Below are 12,836 nucleotides of genomic sequence, written 5' to 3'. Positions count from 1 at the left end.
CAGGCTCAAGTGAAAGGGCCAATGATATTTTAGCCCTAATACATACTGATGTGTGCGGACCTATGAGTACATTGGCTAGGGGAGGGTACGGGTATTTCATTACTTTTACTGATGATGTGAGCAGGTTTGGATATGTTTACCTCATGCGGCATAAGTCGGAATCCTTTGAAAAGTTCAAGGAATTTCAAAATGAAGTACAAAACCAACTTGGAAAGAAAATTAAAGAATTACGATCCGATCGTGGTGGTGAATATTTATCTCATAAGTTTGGTGACGATTTGAAAGATTGTGGCATACTTTCGCAATTGACTCCACCAGGGACACCACAGTTGAATGGTGTTTCTGAAAGAAGGAATCAAATTCTATTATATATGGTTGGGTCCATGATGAGTCTTGCTAACCTTCCTGCCTCATTTTGGGGATTTGCGATTGAAACAGCGACATTCACACTCAACAGAGCTCCATCCAAAGCAGTAGAGAAGACGCCATATGAGATGTGGACTAGAAAAGTTCCAAAATTGTCTTTTCTAAGGAAATGGGGTTGTGAAGTTTATGTAAAACGTTTACTATCTGACAAGCTTTTACCCAAGTCTGATAAATGTCTTTTTGTGGGTTACCCAAAACAGACTAAGGGATACTACTTCTACAACCAAAGCGAAAACAAAGTGTTTGTTGCTCGCGATGGTGTCTTTCTGGGAAAGGAGTTTATTTCCAGAAAAACAAGTGGGAGTAATGTATATCTCGAATAAATTCGAGATGAGCAACAAATGGATGAGGTTTACACCTCGTCAGAGACGACCCAGCATGAAAATTCTCAGGAGGCGGTTCATTCCATTCACGCGCCTTCTACCACCCCACTTGGAGATAATCCATGCGAAGTCCCTCAACCTAATGAGGTGGAAACTTCTCTTGTTGTTCCCCAACTTAGGTCTAGTAGGACCGTCATTCCGTCAAAGATATATATTGATTTCCTTTTCACTGAAAGTTCTGAAATAGAGATTTTAGAACATGAGGAACCTACTAGCTACACAAATTCTTTGACGAGTCAAGACTCCGAGAAATGGCTTGAAGCCATGAGACCTGAAAGGGATTCGATGTTTGAAAATCAAGTATGGGACTTGGTTGCTTTGCCTGATGGGGTTAAACCCATTGGTTGCAAATGGATTTTCAAACTGAAAAAGGACAAAGATGGAAAGATTGATGTCTTTAAGGCAAGACTAGTGGCAAAAGGTTTTAGACAAATTTATGGTATTGACTATGAAGAAACCTTCTCACCAGTAGCTATGCTCAAATCCATTAGGATAATCCTTACGATTGCTGCCTTTCATGACTATGAGATTTGGCAGATGGACGTCAAAACCGCTTTCTTGAATGGGTTCTTGAAAGAGGATGTGTACATGACACAACCACAAGGTTTTGAAAATCCAAACAGTCCAAGGAAAGTTTGCAAGCTTACGAAGTCCATTTATGGGCTTAAGCAAGCATCCCGGAGTTGGAACCTCAGATTTGATGAGGCAGTCAAATCTTTTGGCTTTCTTAGAATTGAAGAGGAATCTTGTATATACAAGAAGTTGAGTGGGATTAGTATTTCTTTCCTGGTCTTGTATGTAGATGACATACTTCTCATAGGAAACGACAAGACCATGCTTGAATCAGTCAAGGAATGGCTTAAAAGTTGTTTCTCCATGAAAGACCTAGGAGAAGCTGAGTACATCTTGGGAATAAGGATCCATAGAGATAGATCCAAAAGGCTGATTGGACTTAGCCAAGAGACTTATATTGATAAGGTTCTTGCAAGGTTCACGCTAGAAAACTCCAAAAGAGGTTTCATTCCCATGCAACATGGCATATCACTTTACAAGACTCAGTGTCCTTCGACACCTGATGAGGTCAAGCGCATGAGTAATGTTCCTTATGCCTCTGCAGTAGGGTCCATTATGTATGCCATGGTATGCACTCGACCGGATGTTGCATATGCTTTGAATATGTGTAGAAGATACCAGTCAAACTCAGGAGAGGCGCACTGGATGGCAGCAAAGAATATCCTTAAGTACTTGAGAAGGACTAAGGATAATTTCTTGGTCTACGGTGGAGATAATGAGTTGGTTGCCACTGGATACACCGATGCAAGCTTCCAGAGTGACAAAGATGATATCCGATCACAATCTGGTTTCATATTTTGTCTCAATGGAGGGGCTGTGAGCTGGAAGAGTTCTAAGTAGAGTACCATCGTAGATTCTACAACACAGGCTGAGTATATTGCAGCAAGTGATGCCGCAAAAGCGAACTTGGTGTAGTTCCTAGCATTGAAAATGGCATTGAGTTGTATTGTGACAATAATGGTGCCATTTTTCAGTCCAAGGAACCCAAATCACACCAAAAATCCAAACATGTGCTCAAGAGATTCCATCTTATTCGAGAGATCGTTGAAAGAGGAGATGTGAAAGTAAGCAAGGTTCATACTAAGGATAATGTTAATCCTCTGACTAAACCGCTTGCTCAACCTAAGCATGAGAGTCATACTAGGTCTATGGGGATTAGGAATATGGGAGAATGGCTTTAGGTTATTTACTTCATGTTTACAATTGTAAAGACATTTACTATGCTTTGAATGTTTATCAATAAAAGTTCATTCTTATTTAATTGTTTGGTTTAGTATTAAATAAAATGTCCAAATAACTTGTGTTTTTAAATAGGATTATCGAAAACGTTTTGATAATGGAACCCTATAAAGTGAACCAAAATCACAACTTATTAAAGTTCCTAGTCTAAATCACTAAATTGGACATAAGTGATTTATGTAAAGACTAGCGTGTAATTAATTGATAGCAGAGTTCCATGGGCTATGGAGACATAGAGATGTCTAATTGATTATATGGATGCATATTTGATGCATTGAGACTTGACCTAACTAGATTCTAAAAGTAGAATCAAACTTCTATATTTAGTGGATTCCTTAGACATGAATATGTCGTAATAACCATGAGACAATTAGTTTAACCTTGACGCTGTTAAATGCCGCGCCTTAAAAGGAGGTTATAAAAGCAGTGATCAGGTGGGCGAAGAATTGAGTGGGAGTTATGGTCATACAAGAGTGAATAAGTCCTCCTATTTGATAGGAATGGTGTATGGGCCTCTTGATGAGCGAGAATTGAAAAATTGCATGGCCATGCGGAATGGGTTAAAATGTTAATCTTTATTTGAACAGTTTGAACTCGGCAATCAAGAAACAAAAATTTAAGAATAACATTATGTTATAAAATTTTGGCATTTAGAGACTTAAGGAATTTAGCATTGCGTTCTTGTCTTCGGACAAGTGGGAGATTGAAGAAATTATGTCCTTAGACATTTCCGCCAATTACTAAATATAAATAGAAATTAATTATGAAGATAATAAGTTAATTATTTTAGTAATCATATTTGCTTGCTAGAGAATAAATGTGATTAGTAGGACAATACTGATTGGACCTACAACTAAAATATATTAATCCTATAAGGTCACAGGAATTATTCCTTGCTTTTTATAAAACATTTTCCGACTTAAAACACAGGAATTACCAAGATATTACCGCCACCGTGATAACGACTAAGGCTATTTACCAGAATTACGCAGCGGAATTAACTAACTTTCAAAACATAATAAATAAATAGTAAATGGTCATTAAAACAAATTGGAACTGTTGAGGCCCAAATTCAAAGTATTAAACCATTTCAAATCCATTAACTGAAAATAGTAGTCATGAATTTAAATAAAAATAGAGTTTATAAATTACGGAAGAATAAAACTCTCAACTCAAATTCCATGATAACTTCTCCCGCAAGTTATCTCTACAAACCTGCTTTATTGAAAATCTACTCCCCAACAACGCAAATGCAATTGATGGATCATCATAGGGTCATTAAGGCAAAGGCCATGACCAGAAGACATGAAGCACGAAGTAAGCAAAAGCTGAGTACGAACAAGCTAGAATAACGTTCTATTCTAACATGCTTCACTCGACGAATAAACAATCCACATGCAAAAGCCATATGATAAACAGATAAACATGGAGACAAGACTCGACACTTGACTCATAGTTTAATAAAATGTAGCTTCGAACGGGTAAAGTAAAGTATCCTCAAAAGGAAAGAAAATGGTGATGGGAGCCAACCATACACCAAAATAATAAGTCGGGATACTACCGACAGTCGGGCCATACCGACAGGAATCTAATGCACAACGGCATAAAAGAAGAATGAAACAACGTCTTGTATCATTCTAGGAGTACAAGTTTTCCGGCAAGACTCCCCCATTGTTCATACTCAAGGTATATACGTTCCAAGAGTTTTGAAGCTCTTTGGGTTACACTTTACGTTAATTAATATGTTATGTTCAAGGCGACTCAAGACTCTACTCAAGACACAGCATACAAACAATTGAACAATTAAACAATTCAACAATGACACTTCATTATTTTAATTCTTTAGGACTGGTGATCAAACATAGACTCAAGTGAAATTACTCCCATTGTTCCTTCTCAAAAACACTGTTTGAGATAACCCGACATTGCCTATTAACAAGCGGGGTGTGCCCTTAGCACGAATTGTCCTTAAATCAATTCACATAGACTCTCTAACATATTCTACCCCTTGGTAGAATATATATTGCTCACTGGCAATATTCGGCTGGCTCAAAAATTATGCTAGACATCATGTACTATAGCATAATAATAATAACAACTTGCATGCGCATTACTCATACATGCAAACCAACTTGAACAACATGCTTGACATAATTCAACGATTATAAAAGTCCATAACATGATAGTTCAATAGAATCTATAAAGCATAATTCAATTCATAACATGCTCGTTCATATAGATTCAACAATAATAATAAGATGCTCATTCTCAACATCAAACATGAATTCATAATAGCATACTCATTCCCTATCATCAAACATGAATTCATAATAACACACATAAGTTCACATGATTCGCATTCGATTCACTTCACAAATTCCTCAAGGAATGGGTGGTCACCCTAGTCTTGTACGTACCTGGAATACCTAAGTACGAGGGCCACTGTGCGAATCACGACTCACTAGAAATCAAGTCCTATAAACAAAACAAGAGAACTAAATTATTATCCATGTTTACTAAATTTCCAGCAACTATTAAGATTCTAAAACTCTTAGTTTAATTAGAAATCAATCATTAATCATTGATTTAATAGTCTCAAATAGTCAACTCAAGTCCTAAGATAAAAACATTGACTTTTTAGCTTTAAAACCCTTAAAAATCGACTTTTTAAAGCTTATAAACAATCTGAAAATTTAATTTGATTCCCATAACTTAAATTGTCATTAAATTATGTGAATCAATTGCTTAATTAATTTAAAATCAAAACCCTAACAATAGTTTATTCCAAAACATGTTTTGACTCCAAAAATCAACACTTTATAACCTTATAAAATCTGAAAATTATAAACTCAATCATCAAAACCAATCTCTTTAATTAAAACATAATACTAACCCAATACGGTGTTCATAACCGGTTTAATTAATTTAAACAACCCAAAAATTTAAACTAATTACAATTATTAAATCAATTTAAAACTGAAATTTAATATTTTTAAAGCAAAAATTTGATTTAAACAATTGATCAACACACACACACACACACAACGATTAATTGATCGTGTGTGTGTGTGCCGACCAACGTAACACAACAACACACGCAGCAGCGCAACGCACCACAGCAGGGCGCGCGCGCGCAAGGGACAGGCGATGAGGGCGCTGGCTCGGGCGAGACACACACACGCGACACAGCGTGCGCACAAAGGGACAGGGGCACTGGGCGTGCGACACGAGGCTCGCGAGGCTGTTGGGCGGGACGCGACACACGCGACACAACAGCAACGATGGGGCTGCGCTGCGGGGCGAGGCACAAAGAGAGAGAGGGGCAGCGAGGGGCGCAAGAAAGGCTGGGCACGAGTGCCTTGGGCTGCAGGCAAGGGCGCACGAAGAAGAGAGGGGCGTGGGTGGAGTGTGCCGCAAGGAGAGAAAAAGAGGAGAGAGAGAGATTTCGGAATTTTTGATTTTGGGGGTTTGATATGAGGTCTATTTATAGGTTTTCTCTCCCTTGTGGGCTAGGTTAGGGTAACTTTTAGTTGGGCTCATTACCGGGCTCATTTAAGTTTACGCCTTGCAGGCTTTGTTGGGTTTGATTAAGACAAAACCACCGGGCTTTAAGTTTATTAAATTCGTTTTCGAAATACAACCCAACAATTCCCGATTTAAATAAATTCGCTGAATTTATTTAATAAAATTCCGTTCTAATTAAAAATAAAAGCGCATTTAATTCTCATTAAATGAAATTAACTTGTAAAAATACTTTATAAATACGACGAAATGCTTTATAAATATAATAAAATATATTTATAATTATAGAAAAATACGAGGTATTACAATTAAGAGACTTAAGGAATTTAGCATTGCGTTCTTGTCTTCGGACAAGTGGGAGATTGAAGGAATTATGTCCTTAGACATTTCCGGAAATTACTAAATATAAATAGGAAATTAATTATGAAGATAATAAGTTAATTATTATAGTAATCATATTTTCTTGCTAGAGAATAAATGTGATTAGTAGGACAATACTGATTGGACCTACAACTAAAATATATTAATCCTATAAGGTCACACATATAAGCTTTAATTGGAATGGGCCCAAAAGGCCCTATGACAACCGGTCCATTAAGGGAAAGCATGTTGGGCTTTGTTTTTTGTGTTAACCTAAAAATCTCGCATTATAATAGTTATAATGTCAGGGATCTAGATATCACGTTCATTTTGAATATCTGGCACAAAAAGGAAAACACAAAAACCCTAACTCTCATTCTCTGAAACGCCGTTCTTCCCAAACAAAACAAGAGATTGATCGTGATCGTTCTCTTCCGTACGAGCATATGTGGGATTCAATTGGTGCTTGTGGACTAAGTAGAGGAGCAACAAGTGGGGCTCTCAAATCTTCGAAGCTTGCATACGAACGCGAGAACACGCTACAAAGGTGATTATTCTTTCGTCATAATCTGATCTATACTATTGTTATGCATGTGATCCTGTGATAGATGTTAGGAAATTGTTTCCTGAAATTCCGCTTTATGCCTCTATATAATCCTACAAGAACTTTCGTTACTGTATTCCTAAAAGCTCTTGATTCACTTGATTTCATTTTGTAAATAAAGGGAATATAGATAAGTTTGACCAGAACACTCCAGCTAACAATAGTTTAATCTCTAACGAGTAAGTCTAACTTGCTAACTCAGTAGAAAATTCGTTTTAGTGCAACAAGCATACTCCTATTCAAAAAGTTTTTGCTTTTCAAAACCTGACAAGACCAATATGTTGTTGTTTTGGTCCAATAACCAGGGAAATTCAAAAAATAATATTACAATTTGAAACTACTACTCCGTGTTACAGAGACGATTACATACCTGATACCCGAAAACCATCTTTATTCATTTAAGCAACCTATTTTCTTTGCTTGACTTTTATTAGTTTACTACTTGGTGATATTATGTCAAACTTGTTTTTATGAAAGCCTCCGTCACTTTGGTTACTATTGGACTTGCTTTTCTTTGTTCCTGCGATAAAAACAAGTGTCTTATTATACTATGAGTATAGCGATATTAGGAACATTATTTTTCGAATTATTTTCTTACTATCCCTACTTTATGAATACTTGAACTACAATAGTGAGTTACAATTTGATATGAATGTGTTTATTATCTAAGTCCTAATTTACAATATTCAGTTGTAGTGGATGTGAAATATGTCAAACCTTACAAAACTTAAATTTGTGGCCCTTGATATTCGTGGAAAGTACTATATGTCTTGGGTGTTAGATGCTGAAATTCACCTAGATATGAAAGAACTTGGTAATTTAGTTAAAGAAATAAGTAAAGAAACCAGTCAAAATAAGATAAAGGTTATGATATTTCTTCGTCATCACCTCCCCGAAAATCTTAAGATTGAGTATTTGACCGTAAAAGATCCACAAGTATGACCAGCAGAAAACTTTTATATTACCCAGAACTCGTTATGATTGGTTACATTTAATACTACTAGACTTTTAAGTCTATAAGTGAATATGACTCAGCTATGATCATAATTACTTTACAGTTGAAATTATATAGAGAGAAAATCACTGATGTAAAAATGCTGGAGAAAACATATTCTACCTTTCACGCAAATAATGTTGTCATGCGGACACAATATAGTGAAAAGAGATTTAAGAAATGTTCCGAACTTATATCTTCTCTCCTTGTGGTTGATAAAAAATAACGAGTTATTGATGAAAAAAATTAAGAATGCATCCAACTTGTTTTTCTCCATTCCTTGAAGCGAATGTGACACCATAATGATATGGCAAAGAAAATACCACACAACAAAAGTGGTCGAGGACGTGGTCATTGACTTGGGCGTGGATACGAATATGGTCGTGGTCGAGGCCGAGGTGGTTCTCTCAAGAACTCATATTCCCACCAGAAGTGGGACAAAGATGGTAACAAATAAGAGAGAGATAAAAAGAAAATGTGACCAATGTATGTTACCGTTGTGGAGAAAAAGGGTATTGGTCTATTGAAACAAGTAAAGAATTTATAATAGAATTACTAGAAATATTGAAAAACTTAAATATGTGGTCTTGCTCTTTCGTGAAGAAAATTATTTATCAAGGGTGTTATAGGTTGAAATCCAAATATACCCTTGACTTTTGGTTACAAGTCGATATAGGTTCATGACTTAAGTCTGGACATTTGACCATTAAAGGCCCGCATACCTTTTGGAGAAATACAAGAAAATATGACCAAGAAAACTATAATAGTTTTTAAATCTTGTTGTCAAGATACCCTATATATCTTTCATGAAACTGATGTGGTCCTGCAGACACGAAAAGTTTGAGAAAGATTTATGATTTTTTTTTAAACAGTTCATGTATTGTCTTTTTGGTAGATGAACAAAATAACAAAATCTTGAAGAAATACATACAAAGAGCATTTTATTGCCTAAAAGAGTTTTAAAGATTTTTCATAAAAACCAGTTTGTGTCTTATTTAAATTCAAGTTTCTAAGTTTCTAATATATCTAAGCTTTATTAATACTATGTGTTTTCGTATAAAACAAGAATTGTATTTTGGGTGATAAAGGGTTCAGTGATCCTTGTGGGGGTTAGAGTTAAGTTAAAGAGAGGGAGAGCAGCACAGTAATCAAAGGGGATTGCTGTGAGGAACTCGAGTTTGAGAGGAACTCGAGTTATAGAGTTTATTGTAATTGAGGTATTGCATTAATACAAAAGTGTTTGAGGTTTTTCTTTCTTGATTAGTATCAAGAAGTTTCCTCAATTGGTTATCTCTCGTCTCTTTGATTCAAAGTTCCTTTGTTGTTTCAAAATTCTGGAAGAAACTTCACTAAAGTTCGAGTTACAATCCCCCCCCTCTTGTACGTGTTCCTATTGGAATATCAGTTGGTATTAGAGCCACTACTCACAAAAAATACAAGAAACCCTGTTTGAGTCAAGTTCCTGAAAGTATGAACACACAAGAGAAACTAGAGTAAGGTTACTCCACACAAAGGCCACCAATGTTCAATGGAAAATTCTACACATACTGGAAGAACCAGATGGAGATATTCATCAAGGTAGAGAACTACCAAGTCTGGCGTGTCATAGATGTTGGGGACTTCGAGATAACAACAACCAAAGCAGAAAACGAGGTAGTTCCTAAACCAATGTCTGATTTTGCAAGAGAAGATTTTGAAAAATATGAAATCAATGCCATGACTGCTAAGATCTTGCATTGCGGCCTTGGACCACATGAACATAATAGGGTCATGAGGTGCAAGAGTGCAAAGAAGATATGGGATCTCCTTCAAATAACCCACGAAGGAACCAATGAAGTCAAGCGTTTCAAAAATGATCGTTTAATGTTCAAATATGAACTATTTGAAATGCTGCCAAAAGAAACAATTTAGAAAATGTTTACTCGATTCACTAACATAACTAACGAATTAGTTTCTCTAGAAAGAATTATACCTGATGATGAACGGGTGAGTAAAATCCTAAGAAGCATGCCACAAGATGACCGTTGGAGAACCAAGGTTACTACATTGTTCGAAACCAAGGATCTTACCAAGTTTAACATTGAACAACTTGCAGGTTCCTTTATGACCCACAAACTGCATCTTGGTGCTGTTGTTCTTGAGTGTTCCAGAAACCGAGGGTTAGCTCAAAAAGCGGAGGAACTCGATCAGTTAGACTGAGATGAAGAGGAAGCTGTCATGCTAGTAAGGAGGATCAAAAGGCTCTACAGGAACTTCAAGCCATGAAACCAGAAGGGAAGGAACTTTGTGAGAAAATCAAACAATTCCAAAACCAAACAAGGTTGTTTCAAGTGTGGGGAATCTGATCATCAGATTCGTGACTGCCCTCAGTGGGAAAATGATAAAGGAAAATGCAAAGGCAAGGAACAGTCCAAAGAATGATACAACAAATTAACTTTTATCAAGCATAACTTCAAGAAGGCCATGATATATAGCTGCGTGGGGTGAAACAACTGATTCTGAAGATGATGAGGAACAACCAAGTGAAGAGACTGTCAATCTCTATCTTATGACTAAGATAGATGGAACTGAATAAGTTCCATTAAATGAAGTAAGTTCCTCCTCTCTTCGATGCCTTTCAAAGTCTAAATTAATTGAATTGTTGCTGGAAACACTAGAATATTACAAAAATCTTAGTATATTAAAAGGCCAAAGTGATAAGGCCTTGGAACTTAGTAAGGGACATATGACCTACCAAAACAATTTTAGATCTGTTGTACAGGGTATGTTCTTTGAATTGCTTGAGAGGAACACCACCATTACTGAGTCATTTGAAAAGGTTAAAAATGAGAACTTTCTACTCTAGGTGGGACTCAGTCAATATAAGACGTTTAATTTGAGTCTAGACCCTACTTGATCCATGGAAATTATTATGGGAATTTTTAATATCGAATTAGAAAAATTAAACAGTGACTTGATTACATTGAAGGAACAGAATGAAAAGTTGGAAAGGAATTAGCTAAGGCCAAGGCTCAGAATCAACCACATAAGGACCCTCCCAAATGGATTGAAAATGCTCAATCTAAACGGACAGAAGGCTTAGGGTTCTCATATAAAAAGGGGCACAATAAGTTTAAAAAGTATGTGGAACTTCCTAGTGTGAAATTCTGTTTCTTTTGCGGGAATGGTAATCATGTCAGTACTGAGTGTTCCAAGAAAAAGGAACGAGATGAGAAAAATGAAAATTATGTGAAACAAATATGGGTTAAAAAGTCAGATGTTGTAGTGGAAGAGGAAGTGAGGAAACCCGAGTTCCTGTAACTAATCATTAATTTTTATACAGGTTCTAGTGAGGGGGAACAGCTCGTGGTATCTCGATAACAGGTGTTCCAAACACATGACAAGGGACAAATCAAAGTTTCTCTCACTATAAGCCTACAATGGAGGAACTGTGACCTTTGGAGACAACAAGAAAGAATAAATTGTTTCCATTGGAAAAGTTGGAAGGTGAAGTTCCCATGCTATTGACAATGTATTTTTGGTCGAGGGTCTCATGCACAGTCTACTAAGTATTTCCCAATTTTGTGACAAGGGAAAGTCTGTAAGTTTTACTTCTGAAAATTGTCAAATTATTAACAATGACATTGGGAAGGTTATTTTGGAATGAACTCGTAAAAGGAACACATATATTGTGGATCTCAATAAAGTTCTAAAGAACAACTTAACCTGCCTAAGTGCTATTGAAGATGATCCACTATTATGGCATAAGTATTCGGACATGCTAGCTTTTCACTACTTGACAAACTGAGATCAAAGGAACTGGTTCGAGATTTACCTTCAATCAAGTTCCTAACTGATAGAGTTTATGATGCCTGTGCTAAAGGCAAGCATGTCAGGATCTCTTTCAAGCCTAAGCAAATGGTTAGCAAAACGAAACCATTGGAACTCATCCATATGGACTTGTGTGGACCAATGAGAATTCAAAGTAGAATAGGAAAAAGATATGTTTTTGGTAATTGTTGATGATTATTCTCGTTTTACTTGGCTTATTTTCTTAGCCAGTAAGGATGAAACGTTTAATGAATTTGTTGCTTTCTCTAAGAAAATACAAATTAAAGAACCACATGTCATCAACTGGTACACATAAGATTGGATCACGGAACAAAATTTGAAAATCACAAGTTCGACGAGTAATGCAGGAACAAGGCATGGATCATAACTTTTCTGCTCCTAGGACTCCTCAACGAAATGGAGTCGTTGAGAGGAAAAAAAGAACCTTGGAAAAAATGGCTAAAACCATGTTAATTGCCAGTTCCTTACCAAAGAACATCTGGTCAGAAGCAGTAAACACAACTTGTTATATAATTAATAGAGTAATGATTCGTGCCATATTAAACAAAACTCCCTATGAACTGTTAAAAGGAATTAAACCCAACATCTCGTATTTTAGAGCTTTTGGGTGCAAATTTTTTGTCCACTATAATGAAAAAAGAAACTTAGGGAAATTTGACGAAATGAGTGATGAGGCAGTATTCCTAGGATATGCCTTAAACATCAAAGCTTACAGAGTCTACTAGTAGAAAAAACCTTATGTGCTTTGAGTCAAATGCTTGGGTTTACCTATTCACCCAAGCACTTAATTGCAAATTTTATAAGGGCTTGGGTTTTAGTATTCACCCCAAGCACTTAATTGCAAATTTTATAAGGGCTTGGGTTTTAGTATTTACCCCAAGCACTTTGCACCTTATTCTTAGGT

This window comes from Spinacia oleracea, chromosome 6 (assembly GCF_020520425.1).
Source record: "Spinacia oleracea cultivar Varoflay chromosome 6, BTI_SOV_V1, whole genome shotgun sequence".
NCBI lineage: Eukaryota > Viridiplantae > Streptophyta > Magnoliopsida > Caryophyllales > Amaranthaceae > Spinacia > Spinacia oleracea.
Note: the sequence above shows the minus strand (reverse complement) of the source record.